Below are 18649 nucleotides of genomic sequence, written 5' to 3' on the forward strand. Positions count from 1 at the left end.
TTCCCAGAAATGACGTGATTTTGAACAAGGATTTGACGTGAGCCCGGTTCTCCTGCACCTCATCTGTCCTGTTTGCGTCAATCCGACTTGCGATGGATTCCTTATGTCCGCTGATCACAGCCTTAAAGTTAGACCACGCTAATGCAGCACAATTGTGTCTACTGCTCCCTTGATGATCCCGGAGATTTTTTTTCATGTTCTTCCAACATGTGTATCCAGTTTCTATGAACACACGCAGTCCATGCCTGTCACCTGTTAAAGTTGAGGCTCCTCCAAAATGACGGCATGCAAAGCAATAAACTGCATCTTCTTGCGCAGAATATTCAACCCAGTCATATTCCTGATACACACTGACATTAAAGCGTCTTCCATTTCTAGTTGGGAAGTGGGTCAAACGAGGACGCCTGAGTCCGTCTGTTTTACATCCACTAATATCCTTCTTCTCTGCTCCAGTTGACCCAGAGGCTGCTACTGCTGCTGCACCCGGGCCTTGACCTTCCTTATCGCTGTCCACGTCTGATCCAGCTCTTTCAATCTGAGAAATTGGTGGGGACTCAGACTCGGATTCAATTCGAGAAGTCGGTGTGGACGAGTTCTCAGCCTCCATGCATGTAGTCTCCGTCTCCCTGTTAGCATCTGCATCCCCGGCGCAGGTGCTGGAGTGGCTAACAGCGTCGTTAACAGCTTGAATCCCACCTTCACTACCTGGTCCTTCTCCCTCTGCTGCTGGGGCAACATTGGAGCCATCACCTTCACCTGCCTTTTTTTTGATAAAAAAAGATTCTAAAGTTCTTTGCTTTCTTTTCATTTTAGTTAATTAGCTTAGCCGAAAAATAAAAAAAACCGCGATAACATGACCCGCTCTGACCTCCGGCGGCTTCTCGTCAGGAGATACCACATTTCAAGATAGGGAGGGGGGATACGTTACGATAAGTATTGGGAAAGATAATATCTAGACTAGAGAAATCGATTGTGTTGTTCTGATTTTCATTTGTATTTAATTTATATGTATTAAATAATAGAATAATCAATACAAATTGACACAGAGTAATTCCATAAATTAATTTTTTTAAAACGAACATTTACATTTTCCCCTGGAGCCAAGGTGTGGCAGCTGCCATACCTTGCCATACCCAATTGACGCCTCTGAATGTATGTTAGTGGAACTGTGTCAGGAAAGTGAAGTGTTAATTAAGTAATGTTATTGAAGAAATGAAATGCATAAAATTGAAAGTTAATATGTATCATATCCCTCCAAAATATGGTCGTAGACATTACTGATGATTGAGAATTGATTGAAACTCCAGACTCAACGTAAGAGCTTGTGCTTCTTCGGGGGGTGTTAACATTTAAACATAAACGTTATTCTTTACTTTCTCCGTCTTTTGTAGAAGATATCAGATACCGTCATGCTGTTTCCATAGCAACAACAACTTCCTGTCAACAGCGTAAACTCCCAGCTAGACATTTTTGGTTCTAAAAACATTCAGAGAATGTTACAGTCATTGTTCTAGGAAGGTTTTCAGCGGGAAGTTTTTGTTTGGTTCCCAGAACGTTCTTCTGAAAGGTATGATAACGTTCTCTAAAAACATTCTTAAAATGTTTGTTGATAACCTTCTTAAAATATTTGGTGATAACATTGTTAGAACATTATGCCCTCCTATTCTTAAAACGTTTTCAGCGGGAAGTTTTTGTTTGGTTCCCAGAATGTTCTTCTGAAAGGTAGGATAACGTTCTCTAAAAACATTCTTAAAATGTTTTTGATAACATTGTTAGAACATTATGCCCTACTGTTCTTAAAACATTTTCAGCTGCAAGTTAGATTTTTTATGTTGCCAGAATGTTATTATTTTAGAGAAGGATAACATGGTTTATGTTAAAGAAATTATGCAAATGTTCTATGGTAACCATTTACTAAAATATGTTTACATTATTTGAACATAAAGACATAATATTCCTGTAATTGTTCAACTCAAAATTCCTGGGTAAGTGGACTGACCACTGTGGTCATTAGGATGATTATGATAGTTTACTTAACTATTGGAATTTGACTATTAACACATGTAAAAGGATGACACGGAATCAGCTGGTGAAAGTAACATTTGTTTATTAGAAAAGGGGAGCTGGGAGTGGAGGTTGGTTATGGCGGCAGTGGGAAACAGTTGTTCCAGGGTGGGTAGAGAGGCCTGGCTGGTCTTGGGAGTGTGGAAGGCCTTGGATTCCTCCTGGGAGAGACACACAAATTAGTGTGAGGCAAAAGCAGGCAAAGTTGTCAAAGAATATGCTGGTAAAAAGCTAGAACAGCACGCAACAAACCGTTCACGGCAACAATCCGGCAGGGAATGAGTGCAGGCTGCAGGCTTTCATAGTGTGGCTGACGAGCAGGTTGCAGGTGTGGTTGATTGGAGATTGTTCCCAGCCATGTAGAGCAGGCCTATTCAACTGGCGGCCCGCGGGCCGGATGCGGCCCAGAACCAACTCCCGAGTGGCCCAGCCTCCCGTAGCCAAATTCCTACACTAGTACAGACCATGAACGCAACACTCCGCCTTGCATAGAAACCACCAAACCACAACGCAGCACGTTTTTTGAAAGTGCATTTAGTGGTGCTAGTAACGGTGGTCCAATAATAGCAACTCTAAAACATGTCTCTCTCAACTCTGAAGCGGAAACAGAGACAAAACGGTCATTGATCTTGTGGAGCAGATCCAAGTCAAGCTGGACCTTTTCGCGACCGACATGAGCACGGGTCGGATGCTGCATTTTCCGACGCTCCCCAAACACATCACATCTCCGGCAAAAATCACGGATGTGATGACAGATTTCGTTGCGAGGTTGAAAGAGAACTTTGCCGGTCGATTGGATGGACTTGCTCTGCCCACAGAGGTGATGGGCTTTGCCAGAGACCCCTTCACTGTTGCAATAGAGGGGGACGTATCAACCAGAGCAAAGGAAGTGGTCCCCTGCATCGACAAGGGGAAATATACACTGGAACTTATTGATATGCAGCGCACTAACGGGCCAGCGAAGTTTTCGAGTGATGTCAAAAAACAGCAACTGAACGTTCCCTAACGTTCAGAAAGTAGCGATCTGTGTGCTCAGTATGTTTGGATCAACATACACATGTGAATCAAGCTTTTCACACATGAAGTCAATCAAAAGTAGCACTCGCTGCTCCCTGACTGACAGTACTCTTCACCAATGTCTTAGGATTGCATTGACATCCTATGAGCCAAATATCACTGCTCTTGTTCAAAACAAAAAATGTTCCCTCTCCCATTGAGAAAGTCAGCGATGACAAATCACAAATGAGGTGATAGTAAGCACCTAGTTTACTATAGTAGACGTGTTGTGTAGTATTCATTCATATAGTTACCCGTATCCCTTGTTATGGGTTTGTGCACTGAAGGGTTTGACAGTTCTTTCTGTATTCATTTAAGTGCACTTTGTAATGTGTCTGGGTCAAATGTGATCAAAACGTATGATTTTTTTGTTATTACTTGAAAAGTAAAAAAATAGTATTGCTACAGTACTACCTCTTTGTGTTGCATTGGAGCTCTTTAGCTGTTTTCTTTGTATGTGAGGAAATGTATTAAGACTGCTATTATTGTATTCAGTAAATGCACTTTGTGATGTGCCTGGTTAAAAAAAATAACCTGAATATTTGACTTCTAAAGCAAACAAATGTAATGCTACAACTGTTCACTTTTTTCAGATTCTGCTAAATTAATGCTAATTTGTTGTTTTTTTATGCACTTTTTGACGTACCTTTGTTAGATGAACAATGAATAAAAATTGCATGTTTTTCATCGCAGTAATATGTGTTGGTTTAAAATGTGTCACTACCCGCTTTTTACAGGCCGCTGAATGTCTGGCCCAGCTGAATTTTGTAGTTATAAAATCTGGCCCAACTGAATGTGTAATTGAATAGCCCTGGTGTAGAGCATACCAGCAGGCAGAGAGAGAGACACACAGTAGAAAGAAACACATACAAACACTAACAGGGGTTTCAGGGACGGGCAGTGATAGTTGGTCCGTTCTTCTATACGTCTGTCTTTGGTTTTCTAAGTGTTATTCGATCCATATGACAATAGAGATACGTATGTGCATAAATAACAAAAACACTTGGGGTATAATGTTCGAACAATGTTATCACCAAACATTTTAAGAATGTTTTTGGAGAACGTTATCCTACCTTTCAGAAGTACATTCTAGGAACCAAAATAAAACTTCTCAATGAAACCATTCCTAGAACAATGAATGGTAACATTCTCAGAATGTTTTTAGAACCAACAATGTCTAGCTGGGAACCCAGACATGCCTACGCAAACATGCAATATCAAGAATTACGTGCTTGTTTTTTTCTAAAAAGGAAAATGTGGTGACATCAGATTTCTTTTAAACATCCTTTTCAAACAAATGCAAAAACTTTGTTTTTTAAAGCGCACTACAAATAAATCTGACGTTGACCATGACCCTGTTAATATTTCGCATCACAGGAACATTTTATAAAAAAATAATAACCTCCTGAAAACATTATCCAAATGTTGCTTCCAAAATGTTCTTCTTTGGTTATCATGTAACATTGAGGGAATGTTCTATAAAAGAACATCTTTAATGTGTTACCCCAACAATCTCCAAAACACATCCTTAGAATGTTGGAGGCAAAACATTCCACCTTTGTTGACTTATCACATTAAAGGAACATTTTATAAAACATTTTCTGTCATCTCAGGCCTCAATAACATCCGGAAAACATTTTCAGAATGTTGCTTGGAGAATGTTTTATTTGTTATCATGTAACATTGAGGGAACGTTTTATATAGAACATCTTTAATGTGTTACCCAACAACGTCCAAAACACATCCCTAGAATGTTGCAAAACGTTCCACCTTTGTTAACATATCACATGAAAGGCCTCAATAACATCCTCAAACATCCTCTGAATGTTGCAGTTAAAACGTTATGTCTTAGTTAACCTTAAACCTTATAGGAACATGATTTGAACAAATAAACATCCTAAAAAGGTTCTTTGAACATCAGATTAAAACATTTCTTTAAAACCTTGTTAGAACCAATAGGTAACGTAAGCCAAAGTTGTGAGAACGTTCCCCGCTAGCTGGGCTCCCACAGACAGTACACACGTTCAGAGGATGAACGTGTGTACTGTCTGTTCAAAAAACTGCAGGAACCCAGAACACAGACAAAAACATAACCCCCTTCATATCTCAACTATTCTAAATGTTACGGGTCCCCGATGTGACCACAGTAGCAGTGATGATAACTATATTAAGCAGGTGAAACAGGAGCTGTTGACAGGAAGTTGTTGTTGCTATGGAAACAACATGACGGTATCTGATATCTTCTACAAAAGACAGAGAAAGTAAAGAATAACGCTTATGTTTAAATGTTAGCACCCCCCGAAGAGGCACAAGCTCTTACGTTGAGTCTGGAGTTTCAATCAATTCTAAATCATCATTAAAGTCTACGACCATATTTCGGAGGGATATGCTACAGCACATATTAACTTTCAATTTTATGCATTTCAGTTCTTCAATAACATTACCTAATTAACACTTCACTTTCCTGACACAGTTCCACTAACATACATTCACTGTCGATTGTTATTTTTTAATATTCTTTGCGGAATTTGGCCGTGTAAAATGTCCTCTTCGGTTGCCGCACAGCCGATGCGTTACGTCATTAGTAAGCATAACGGACCCCGTGTTCTGATCTGGTAGGCCGTGCAGATATGGTACTGACACCGGTGTCTGAACGCTCACTCACTGCTAGCTATGTAGCTAACTGTTAGGCTACTTAGCTTGCATTGTTATGGATCTAAAGGTAGCACAAGCTAACTTTCATAGCACAGCTTTACTTCTCACTTACCACAATAAAGAAACAGACCGTATAGTACAGCACAAACAACACAAATGATCAATACTTACATATATTTTCACTTGTAGTATTATAATAATTGAAATGCTGGTTCTTCTGGGGGTGTTCTATCCAGCTCAGGCAGCTACCGCACCGCAGCTGCCTGCACTGTACAATCGCTGGAGGACTGGGCCGTTACTCAAAAACTAAGTAGCCAATGGGGACGCACCCCTGAAAGTCCCGCCCACCTGGGAGGTTTGTGTCAGAATCTCAAACAAAAAATGAGGGAGTGCAAACGAGAGAGCTGCAGCGAAAGCAAAAGTCTGATCATTGAGAAAGAAGAAACAAGAACTGCAAAAGAAACCTATGTTAAAACAAAGAAAAAATTCTTATAGTTTACATGATTACACAAATGATTTGTTTGCAACTCATAGTTTTATTTTTGAAATTTATTTTATTTTGCTTGACTCAGTTTTCTTTTCTTTTAAACTCATAGTTTTGCTTTATTCTGAGAAAGTGTTGCTTTATTTTTATGACACAAAAGTAATCCCCAGGTGAGCCCCAGTCTTTTGCTGTAAAAAGTGAAAACAATAGAAACAAATGTGAAGTTGCATGTAATGTTAAATGTTTATTCTCACACAGTAAGTCTTCAAATATCTGCTGAAGGTGTTGCTTAGGAGAATTTCATTATGACTTAATTAATCACAAAACTCAAATCTAGTTTTTTTTAATTCATAATTAAAATAATTTCTTGTTAACATCCTATGATTGTTCCACTCTGTTCTAATCCTTTTTAACTTCACAAGTGTTCTGTCATTCTAATGACTGACATCTATCTGCTTGACTGCTATATCCTTAGTGGCCTCTAGGGGCAGGCAAGTGTGTTCCTAGTAAAACCTCTGTGTTAGGTTTCCGTTCTGCCATTTTGTTTGAGAGACGCATGGGGAGCAGGCTCCTGACTCTCTGGGCCTTTCTCATTTCACTAATTTCCACTCCTCGACTCCTATCCTCGACTCCCATCCTCACAGGAGATGCGAGCGGAGGACTCAAGGAGGGTAACCGAGGAGGGAGGAGGGGAAGCAGCAGGCGGTTATAGAAATGAGAACTCCTCTCCTCTGAGTGGTCATTTTAAAGAGAGGTCCATTAATGATGACAGGAGGCACAGCAGCCCTCTGTCTGATGGACGGATGTGTTCATGACCACTTATATATTTACTTTTAATTCATTCACAGTGCGGTATAATGAGACAATAACGACAATAATTAGGCTACAGATGCGGACGTACTGTATACACACACACACACACACACACACACACACACACACACACACACACACACACACACACAGACAGACAGACAGACAGACAGACAGACAGACAGACAGACAGACAGACAGACAGACAGACAGACAGACAGACAGACAGACAGACACACACACACAGGTATATATTAGGGCTGTCAGTCGATTAAAATATTTAATCGCAATTAATCGCATGATTGTCCATAGTTAATCGCGATTAATCACAAACTAATCGCACATTTTGTATCCGTTCTAAATGTACCTTAGAGGGATATTTTTCAAGTTTGTAATACTCTTATCAACATATGAGTGGACAAATATGCTTTATATGTTTGTTTATTATCATTTGAACAATGACAAATATTATCATGAATATTAACCTCTTAAGCCCGAGGGTCCCCCCAGTGGACCCCCAACCGTTTTTTTTACGAGACTATGTCCCAGGGCTTCTTAACATTTATGAAACTATTAATGTTCCATACCCTTTTAACGATAAGAAACTCAGCTAACTAACAATATTAACAATTTTTAGCTAAAAGAAACACAAGAGTAATACCAAGCCTTTGAATTAGCATGGAGCGAAAAAATGCTAACTAATGCTAACAGACTTTTGCACAGCACTCACGGTAGCAATGCCCTTATTACTTATCATCACTACACAAACAAGATATCCGATTAAAGCTGAGACTCCCCAGATTCCACACATGTAATGTCATCACTGTAGGACCCCGAATTGCGGAGCTATCAGCCAGAAAAGAGAAAGTAAACAACATCCGGTTTCAAAAATATTACAATAATTACGTCTTACCTTTTTTGATTTGTGATCAAAAGTTGTGTTCACCGGAATAAAAACGCTGCTCAAGGTTAATCCATCATCTTTGTGTCACATAGACATTTTTACTGATAATCCACCATCATATTTATGGCAATATACTGGGTATAAAATGTTGCCATCCAGGCTTGTACTTTCAGATGTGCTTTGTTTGCTTCTCTATTACGTCTGCAATGGTACGTGGATTTGGGAACTGCCCATCGATTCTATTGGATGTAATGGTTAAGAATAAGGTGTAAATCACCAAAATCGACCAATGGGTTCCAGAGATATGGTCCTGCGTAAAGTATGAAGAATGCCAGCCGACGTAAGCACTTTACGCAGCAGACTTTACTTATTGTTTACTACGTAAGGAAGCAGGAATTGCAGGACCCAGAGCGCACGGAGCAGTGGCGGATTTAGGATTGTAGGAGATCCGGGGCTTAGCCCAGGAGTTGTTGGGGGGTGCAGTCGTAGAGTGCTATTTTTTTTACAACTGGGGCGTGGACCGAACATCCTTTAGGGGGATCGTCGTCTCCTGTAGGGGGGGCCGGGGGCATGCCCCCGGGAAGATTTTTTAAAAAATATTGAAGTTAAAAACATCAATCTGGTGCACTTTGAGAGCAACATTAACCCTACCTTAATAATACCTTAAAGCGGACAAAAGGCACTGGAGAACACTTATTCATTAACATCCTTTAATGAAGCAAACTAATGCCTTAACTCACTCAAATAGTCGTTTACTTATTTTGGTGAAACGAATGTGCGTAGAGTTTTAAAGGATGCGGATAGTCTCACCTTGATTCTGGCGCATTGCTTATTGTTTATAGATCTATTCTCATCCACCATCTTTGTTTGTGACGTAAAGAGTGTAAGAGTCACGTTTCTGAATCGGACATTCTAAGTGGATGCAGTCACAGCCAATCGGAGTCTGATTCAGAGGGTTGCCTGTCAGTTCCGTTCCCTGTCAGTTCCGTTGCTATGGTTCCGTTGTTACTGAAACGAGAGCCGGTATAATACCAAAACAATATAAAAATTGCAATACGTTATTTTAGTGTCTTAAAGGTAGACTGAGGTATGAAGGGTTAACGTTACATTTTAGGATAATTTTTAGTCATGTTCTGTATACATACGAACATATAAGGGTATAATTAATCTGGTTACTCCAGGTTTACTAGCTATAACATTAATGTTACATCACTCTTTTCACTTCTTACTCAGTCAGCCAGACTGCAGATATCACCATTAGATTCACAAACCTGAAACATCATCCATTTCTTCACTGCTGGTGATGACATTGTTGTCAGCTGCTGATACTGCTGCTGTTGCAGCTTGTTGCGCTTTTTTCAATGAAAATAACTTTCTCATATCCATAACTTTATAGGCTATTAGCCTATGCAGTACGCAGGCTACTGTCCCGCAGCGGCTGCCTCTCTGGTGGACTCCGGTACTCCACATTACTCCCGAGACGTTTTAAAAATAAAAAATAAACATTTGGGCCCAAGTAGCCACCCCCTAGCGCCGCCACTGGCACGGAGCACAGAGCGGACAGCAGATAACGGAATTGCAGTTTTATTGCTTATAGATTATCAGAACATTTCAAAGGGGACACAGCCACATTGGATATTAATTTATGGATTAACTACATCATCGTTGTTATCGTTTTAATGCCATTGAAGACCAGTTTAGAGACGAAGGTAAGCCATGTTAGCATTGTGTAGCTACCTAGCGCCACTTGTTTTGATTTACGTTTTTGTTGATAACGTTGCGAGTTTGTATCTTTCAGTATTGAGGTGGGCACCATTAGATTCTGTGTCTTTACGATCATAAACGATGTGTTGGATATGCAGCTAGGATAAGTAATAAGGGAGCTAGGAGGGATTTTCGGTGCAGTAATAGGTTAGCATTTTTCGCTCTGGGCTAATCCAGAGGCTCACTGTTAGCATTGTGGGGAGGATAACAGAGTATGTTTTTTAAATTTTTTAAATTTTTATTTTTTCACAACAGTTGTATTTGGATGGAATGAATACCTATAGTGATAATTCAAAGTAATAAAATGATTTTTACAGTGAAAAAGGTCAAATGGAACTGATGGTTCGCAAATTACCCAGAGTTTCTAAATCTCTCTAAAAAGGTCAAATTTCACTTTTTTTGCATCAATCTTGATACAGGGTACTTATATGTTATAGTTTGGATTCCTAAAGCTTTTAGTCTACTAACCCATCATTCAAGGGTGGTTTTCACTATAAGTAATGTTTTTTTTTTAGGCGGACATTATAATTTACATGTTTTTACTATGTTCCATCTGAATTTACTTTAAAATAAAAACATCTATATTGATTCTGACACTTCTACATCCAACTCACAGATGTAACCTTGCTTTGAGAGAAATGATTATTAATTTACCGCTTTTATAAGTGAAGATATAGTCTTTGCTGTGTTAGTGGCATTTTGGAGCCTGAAACCTGAAAAACAGGCTCAGGGCTTAATAGGTTAAACACAACAACCTCTGAACATTACAAATATTCGCCTCAATTCAACCTGGAACCTCTCTCATACAATAATACAATACAAAGTGTGTGTGTGTGTGTGTGTGTGTGTGTGTGTGTGTGTGTGTGTGTGTGTGTGTGTGTGTGTGTGTGTGTGTGTGTGTGTGTGTGTGTGTGGGGGGTGTGTGTGTGTGTGTGTGTGTGTGTGTGTGTGTGTGTGTGTGTGTGTGTGTGGAGAGAGGCACTGTGATGGATCGTTGGAGCTATGTGCAACTCAAGGCATACGCCCGAACGGGAGCTGCCTGGACGCTGCAATCATGTTGCGCCCACTATCCGTGCTGAATGTGCTGACTTTTCGTACAATGTCTGGCTACCTGCATAAAGTCAAGTGCTCGGCGCAGTTGTCGGCGGAAGGTCGCTCCTCTGTTTTCATTGAAACAGTTCCTTATATCCATTAGCGCAGCTAGCTAGCACCAGATGCTAACAACAACAATACACGTAAGGTGTGCCTGTTCTCTCTCGCTCGCTCGCGCCACACATACACACACCCTCCCGGTCCTCCCGATGGCCAGTCCGGGCCTGCCGGTGTTCGTGGAAGTGTGGTCTGCCGCAAGCGTACGGCAGGAGCGGGGCTGTCAGCATCAGCTTGTAGATGGTATTTTAAACTCGATGCGCTCTGAAACTACGGGGCGGCCTAGGACAAAAAATACACATGCGTTAATCGCGTTAAAATAATTAGTGGCGTTATTTTTTTTTTGTTGCATTTTTTACTTTACAGCCGTAATATTTATATAAATATATACAATTTCAGAATCAAACAAGTATGAGAGCACTCTCAGCATAATAACGTAACACTCATTACACTGGCTACCAGTCAGTTTTAGAATACAATTGAACATTTTACTGTTCGCATACAAAGCCCTAAACGGTTTAGCACCACCGTACCTGGCAGATTTTTTAAAACCATACACACCCACATGGTCACTGAGTTCTGCTGACAGATTCCTTCTGGTCGTCTCTAAATCGAGGTTAAAGCAGCGAGGAGACAGAACCTTTGCTGTTGCAGCTCCAAAGTTATGGAACAAATTACCCCTCCAGGTTAGACTTGCTCCAACTCTGCCTGTTTTTAAATCTCGTTTAAAAACCCACTTCTTTTCCCTGGCATTTACAGGCCAGGTATGACACTTGTGCTTTTAAATGTGGGTTTTTTATCTTACTAGTGTAATCAGTTGAAAGCTCTTTGCGTCCGTTTATGAAGCTGGAGTGTGTTGAACCAACTGAGACCTGTCTGTCCGTCGCATCTACGCGCACACACACACACACACACACACACACACACACACACACACACACACACACACACACACACACACACACACACACACACACACACACACACACTGTACCACACGCACCTACACACTGTACACACTTTACAGCTCCTAACAACACACTCTCACTCCATAATCGTCCAGGAGCGACGTTTGGTCAGGGTCCTGTAGCGTACAGTTGTGACGCTCCTAGGCTCCTCCAGCTTCATAAAGGGACGCAAATAGCTTTCAACTGATTGCAATGTATTCCCCTCTGCGGCGGGATTTGACGCTCATGGAAGCACGGCATTCATTTGTGTCGGCTGCCATTAAAGGCAATGTGAGCGTCCATTCCCATTGGATAACGGAGAATTGTACAAGCGGAAGAAAGTATTCCCCTTACTGTCGATTGATTTTGCAGCGATATCTGCACTACTCATCGACTAAAAAACACCAGATTATCCTTGTTAATTACACAACATTGATTGGTTTAAATTGTGTGCAATGCTTTTGTATTTTTCCCCTTCGATTCGGAGAAACAAATACTTTTTCGGAGTAAAGGATGGCAGAAGACACTACACTACCCAGAATCCCCAGTTATCGTTTAGGACTACACCATGTGCTCTGTTTGACAAACCCCGTGATTAGTTCTCAAGCTCTGTGATTGGTTGACCTCCAATTACATTCCATATGAAAAAAAACGTTTCGTAAAAGATAAAATCATACTTTATTCAGCAGTGCTTGCTTTACTCTTTGAAAGTCATCACATGAATGCATTGTAATAAATGGTTCGGCTGCATTAAATATATAACACATCTGTCGTAGTTCTTTATTTTTTATTTATCTACAGAGATCGGGCTCAGAATAGACCGGAAACTATTCTTTTACCGTTCAGTTTGAAGTTAGTAGTAATATTTTGTTTTGATATTATTGTTTTTTATTAACTACTAGACCGCTGGGTCATGTTAAGACCATCTTTTCTGTGTTGCTGTGGGTTTTTACCATCGCTTTTGTGTTACAAAACAATAACTAAATATATCCGTCGTAAACTAAACCAGAAACAGCAGTATATTTTATTTTGTTAACACTGTAAACTTGACAGCTTTTTAACCCAAACCACCTACTGGTTAAAGCACGTTATTACACGTTTAGAGTAATGCAATGCAGGTAGATTGTGTTGCTTTTTAATGACTGTTTAAAATGCCTTTTTCTTAATGTCTTTTATTATTATTAACTACTTGTTACTTGTTGCTGGGGACGCTGCTATCGATATTATTTCTGTTATGTTGTGTAACTGTTTAATGGTGTTATCTTTATTGCTACCCCCTTCCCCGTCAATGTATAGTGTTGGTCCACAGCGCAAACGTATTAGTTGGTGGACGCGCCGCCGCGTCCAAGTGCGCATAATTTACAAAAATTAACCATATATTTTTTATTACAAGGAGTAGAAATATGATTCAGACATCCGCGGAATCGCTGAAAGTGTAGCTTTCCAGCGGTATCTCCTGTGAGACTGTAACCAGGGCACAGCAGACAATATGGCCGCTCACAGTAGCTTGACTTTACACTCTGTGGGATTGGTGGATTTGTGTGTCCGTCTAGGAAATCTCGGCCGGCAGCCATCATGGTCTGAAATGACCAATGGACATCGAGAAATCACTAAGGACCTACCCACCAAGTAAAAAAACCAAACATAAATCACGTGTCTCCCATCAGTTCACGTCTGTGCTTTGGAGGTCGATTTTGACATTGGACGGCACACGTGCTGAGACTGAGTAGACGGAGATAGGAGTGAACGTTGAAGTGAGTGCGAGTTTGAGAGCAGCTGGTGGAATGGCGTCTTTGAGTCCTGGAGAGGGGGATATGGAAAGTGCATCTGAAGGAGGATAGAATTAAGTAAGGAAAAAGACTTCAAGAAAGAAGATAGACATGTCAAGTGACAGTCTTAGTGAATCTGATTCACAGAATGAATTGAAGAAAGTAAAGAAAAGGATAGAGAATGAAGAGTGGAAAGTGATTGTGGAGTTTGGTGAGCAATCTGCAGCTAAGCTACATCCAGTGGCCCTGACTAAAGCAATTCACAAAGAAATTGGATCGATAAAACAAGCAAGATTTCTGAGCAAAGGACGGATGTTGGTTGAGTTGATTAATGCAAGACAACAGGAAAAGTTACTGAAAATGAAGACCCTGAATGAAGTTCGAATTAAATGCCATGTTCCTGGAGCAAATCGGAAAATACTTGGAGTTATCAGTGGAGTTCCCATAGAAATAGGCATAGAAGAACTCAAGAAGGAAATTAAAGGGGAGAAAGTGACTGTAGTAAAGCGTCTTCCTACTAGGTATCAGGGTAAGATAGTGGATAGTTTGTCTGTTCTTCTTCAGCTTGAAGAAACAATACAACAGAAGATAATGATCGGTTGCATGAGCTTTCCAGTAAGAGAATTCATCCCTAAACCTCTGCGGTGCTTTAAGTGCCAAAGGTTTGGGCATGTGGCAGACAAGTGCAAAGCAACTAAGCCCAGGTGTCCAACATGTGCGGGGGAACATGAATATGGTAGTTGTACTGCAGGTGCTAAGGTGAAATGTTGTAACTGTGGTGGGGAACATAGTGCTGCGTATCAGGGCTGTGAAGTGCAGAAAAAGGCCATGGAGGTGCAGAGATACAAAGTGCAAAAATAAAGTCTGATATGCTGAAGCAACAGAAAAGGTTTCACTAAACATAGCTAGGAAATCCCAAGTAGCACCAAGTATGATCTCTTCAAAAGATTTCCCCAAACTCCCACAGGCAAAGGAAAGCTCCACAAAGTGTTCACATAAGTGTGTGATAGGAGAGGATGCATTGATTGTTAATAAGTACACATTTGTTGCCTTTATTGGAAAAGTGGTGAATGTTGCTTTACAACAAACAAAAAAGAGGTCAAGACTGAAAACAATAGTGGAAGCAGCAGGTGAATTTTTGGGGATAAAGGATATAACCGTTGAAATGATACATGAAATGCTAGCCACCAATAATGATGATTCACAGATTAGTGAGTAGATGAATGGTTTTTCTCCTTCTGCAATGGAATGCTAGAAGCCTTATTGCAAATGGACAATAATTCAAGACCTATATATATCAGTTAAAAGAAAAACCAGACGTTATTTGTATTCAAGAAACATGGCTGAAGACTAATTTGGACTTCATAATTGGGGGATATACTGCTATAAGACAAGATAGAAATGATGGCCAGGGAGGGGGATGTGCAATCTTTATCAGAGAAGTTATGTCTTATAGTAAGCTAACATTTAAGAACAGTCATCATTTAGAAATAGTGCGTGTAGAACTTTGGATTAATAAAAGGAAAATTAGTGTCCTGAATTTTTATAATCCATGTAATTAACTCAAAATAGAGGAATTAGACAGTCTTTGCCAGGGAAATGAAATAATATGGTGTGGTGATTTTAATGCACATAATACAATGTGGGGAGGGAGATCAACAGATTACAACGGACAGGTGGTGGAGGATTTAATGGAGGCAAAGGAATTAGTTTGTTTAAATAATGGGCAAGGTACAAGGATCAATTTTAGAGATGGAACAGAGTCTGCGATCGACCTAACTCTTGTAACAAGTGAATTAGCTTCTGGTAGCAGTTGGGAAGTATTGGCAAATAACAGTATTGGGAGTGATCATCTTCCGATTATAATCAAGTTTGATATAAATCATGTGGTTGAGCTAGACGGTATCATGAGATGGACTTTTTCTAAAGCAAATTGGGAGATGTTTGCTAAATTGTGCGATAATGAATTGGATCAGATTGATATGGCAGAAAGTATTGATGAAATAAATGAGCAATTTACTTCAAATATAATTAAAAGCGCTAATCAAACTATTGGGAATAAAACTGGGAAACTTAGTAAATGTGTTAAGATGGTACCGTGGTGGAACAAATAATGTAATGATGCAATCCGAAAAAAAAACAGGCTGTTTGGAAAGCTAAGAAAGACACATTCATTACATAATTTATTAGAATATAAAAAGGCACAGGCTCAGGTAAGGAACATTGTTAAAAGAGCAAAAAGGGAGTGTTGGAGAGGATTCTGTTCAAGTATTGGGAGAACTACACCATTAAATAAAGTATAAAGTATAAAGTATGGGGAATGATTAAGAAGATGAGGGGAATAAGACAGCAGAGTAACCTGCCAGTATTAGAGATTGGAGGGGAAGTTGCCACTGGTGCTTTGGAGAAGGCAGAAATTCTAGCTAAACATTTTGTCAAAGTTCATTCTTTGGAAAATTTGACAGAAGAAGGTAAGATCAGGAGGCAGGAAGTGTTAGATGAGCATCCTAATGTATATGAAGAAAGACATTCGTCGCAGAGTGTTGTAAATATACCTTTCTCTATTCAAGAGTTGAGAAGAGCATTAAGTAAGTGTAAAATGACTGCTCCTGGGAAAGATAATGTATGTTATATAATGTTGACCAAATTAAGTGATTTTGCATTAGGAAAGCTGCTGGAGATGTACAATAAGATCTGGGAGAAAGGGAAGCTGCCAATGATATGGAAAGAGTCAGTCATTATTCCTATTAGGAAACCTGGGAAAGATCCAACCAGTCCAGGCAGTTATAGACCTATAGCTCTGACATCACACTTGTGTAAAGTTATGGAAAGAATGATAACAGAAAGGCTGACATACTACATTGAGAAAAATGAACTAATGACTCCTTATCAGAGTGGGTTTAGAAGAGGGCGGAGTACTTTGGATCCACTGCTGTGCCTGGAGTCTGAAGTCAGGAAAGCCCAAGCGAATAAGGAGTGTGTTGTAGCTGTATTCTTTGATGTGGAAAAAGCTTACGATATGATGTGGAAGGAAGGATTATTAATAAAACTGGACATTATGGGTCTGGGAGGTAATGTATATAATTGGATTATGGTTTTTTTGTTTGGCCGTGCCATCAGAGTCCGAGTGTGCAAGTCATATTCTCGAAGGCATGAAGTTGACAATGGAATCCCGCAGGGGAGTGTCATCAGTCCTCTTTTATTTTCTATCATGATCAATGATATATATACACAAGTCGGATCTGATATTGGTAAGTGACTTTTTGCAGATGATGGAGCTATTTGGAAAAGGGGCAGAAATGTAAAATATATTGTAGCTAAGATTCAGGAAGCCATTACGGAAATTGAAAGCTGGTCTCTGACATGGGGGTTTAGATTGTCGGTGGAAAAAACTTAAACTTTATTTTTTACGAGGAAAAGGATAGGTGAGGAGGTTAGGTTAAAACTTTATGGACAAGATCTAAAGAAATTGAAGACATTTACATTTCTGGGAATATGGTTGGACGAGAGAGTCACATGGAGTACTCACATTGATAAAGTAGTAGATAAATGTAAAAGGGTTTTAAATGTTATGAGGTGCTTGGCAGGCACTAAGTGGGGGGCTGATAAAGCTGCTTTGAGGAACGTATACACGGCCTTAATAAGATCAGCCATAGAATATGGACTAATAGTGTATGGGTCAGCTGCATATTCTTCTCTTCAAAAATTAGATAGAGTCCAGGCGCAAGCACTAAGGATATGCTGTGGGGCAGTCAGATCTACACCAGTGTCGGCACTTCAGGTAGAGGTCGGAGAAGTACCTATTTCTTTGAGGAGAAAACAGTTAATTGTTCATTACTGGGCAAATCTACAGGGCCATAAAGATACTCACCCTACTAAACAAACTGTACAAACAAGTTGGGAAAGTAACAAAATAAAAAAGAAAGTCTTTGTTTTTGTATTTCGGAAATATGTAAGGAATTCAAAGTTAAAGAATGGAATATTAGTCCGACGGTGTTGTTATCAGCTGTTCCACCATGGTTGCTACCTCAACCTATAGTAGATTTATCACTATTGAAACGGGTACATTCAATGAAAAACAAAATCAATGTACAGGCTTATGTGAACACTGTTCTACATGAACAATATGGGCACTTTATAAAAATATTTACTGATGGATCCAAAAATCCAGAAAATGGTCTAACTAGTTGTGCATTTTATGTTCCTGAGTTAAAAGTCAAAGTGGGAAAGCGTACAAGTGATCACATTGCAGTATATACAGTAGAGATGATGGCTATCTCTCTAGCACTTCAGTGGGTAGAGGAAATACAGCCAATGCGAGTGGTCATTTGCTCTGACTCCAGTGCAGCTCTGGAGAGTATAAACAACTTCTCTTCAGAATGTCGTCAGGATATTTTACATGAAACTTTACAAACCATGTTTAGGTTAGTTCATCTGGGAATTGTTGTTCAATTTGTGTGGGTTCCAGCGCATGTGGGTATTAGAGGGAATTAAGTAGTGGATCAACTGGCAAAATGTGGTTTGAAAGCAAACCAGATTGATATTATGGTACCCATCAGTAGAAGTCAAATCATTTACAAAAGTGGTTATCAAGCAACAATGGCAAAAACTATGGGACAGTAACACCAAAGGAAGACATTTATATCAGATACAAAGGGAAGTAGGAACAGGAAGCACTTGGGGGAGTAGTAGAAGAGAACAGAGCATTAACAGCAGGATACAATTGGGACACTCTGGACTAAACTCATCACTGCATCTGATTGGAAAACATCCAAATGGCAATTGTGATGGTTGCCAACAACCAGAGACAATACATCATGTATTTTTTAGCTGCCCGGATTATAACAGACAAAGATTCATTCTGAAAACTGCACTGGAACAACTCAACATCAAGGACATGGATTTCAAGGCAAAATATGAAAGTAAATCAAGAAATGAAGCAAACAAGCTGATCTTCAAATTCCTCAAAAGCACTGGTCTGAGGACAAGGATTTAATATGAACATTTAATAACTCAACAGTAGGTGGCGATATATGCTCCAAGT

The 18649-nt window shown here is 39.8% G+C and overlaps 1 long non-coding RNA gene across 1 annotated transcript; it reads right to left on the reverse strand.

The window, feature by feature from the left end:
• Nucleotides 1–2090: 2090 nt before the first annotated feature.
• LOC307040766 lies at nt 2091–6049 on the reverse strand. The gene is made up of 2 exons (XR_013808596.1): nt 2317–6049; nt 2091–2225 (listed from the first exon to the last, which is right to left on the reverse strand). It is a non-coding gene; the product is annotated as an uncharacterized lncRNA (long non-coding RNA).
• Between the last annotated feature and the right edge of the window lie 12600 nt (nt 6050–18649).

Source organism: Notothenia rossii (assembly GCF_949606895.1).
Source record: "Notothenia rossii genome assembly, chromosome: 5".
In the NCBI taxonomy this organism is placed as follows: Eukaryota; Metazoa; Chordata; class Actinopteri; order Perciformes; family Nototheniidae; genus Notothenia; species Notothenia rossii.